This window comes from Galeopterus variegatus, unplaced genomic scaffold (genome assembly GCF_000696425.1).
Source record: "Galeopterus variegatus unplaced genomic scaffold, G_variegatus-3.0.2 Scaffold12267, whole genome shotgun sequence".
NCBI classification, from domain to species: domain Eukaryota; kingdom Metazoa; phylum Chordata; class Mammalia; order Dermoptera; family Cynocephalidae; genus Galeopterus; species Galeopterus variegatus.
Genome location: NW_007738378.1, coordinates 38,944 through 39,344, shown reverse-complemented (window position 1 = coordinate 39,344; position 401 = coordinate 38,944).

Genomic DNA, 401 nt, shown 5'->3' with positions numbered 1-401 from the left:
CACAGAGGCAGCACATCCCTTTCCGTACATACCTCACCAGACAGGCCTGAGCACTGGCCTTCTTTTCTCACAGTTGTTTGGGAGTTTGAGCATCACATACTGGCCCCTGGTACTTCCAGGCTTTCATTACAACAGGAGAGAACAAGGCCACAGGTTGTGCCCATTACCCCACCACTTCCTGTTGGTGCAACAGAACCGGAGAATTCCCCTCAAGGAGTAAGCAATCACCCTGTTGGCCAATAATGAAGTTTCCCTTCAATCCGACCTACAGTGTTAGGTTCTGGTCTATTTGCTTTCACATGACGCCATGGACTTGTAACCAAAACAAAGTATCCTGTCATACAGATGCAAGTGTATTCATTCTGCTCCACACTTCATATGGCTGCTCACATCTTTCTTCA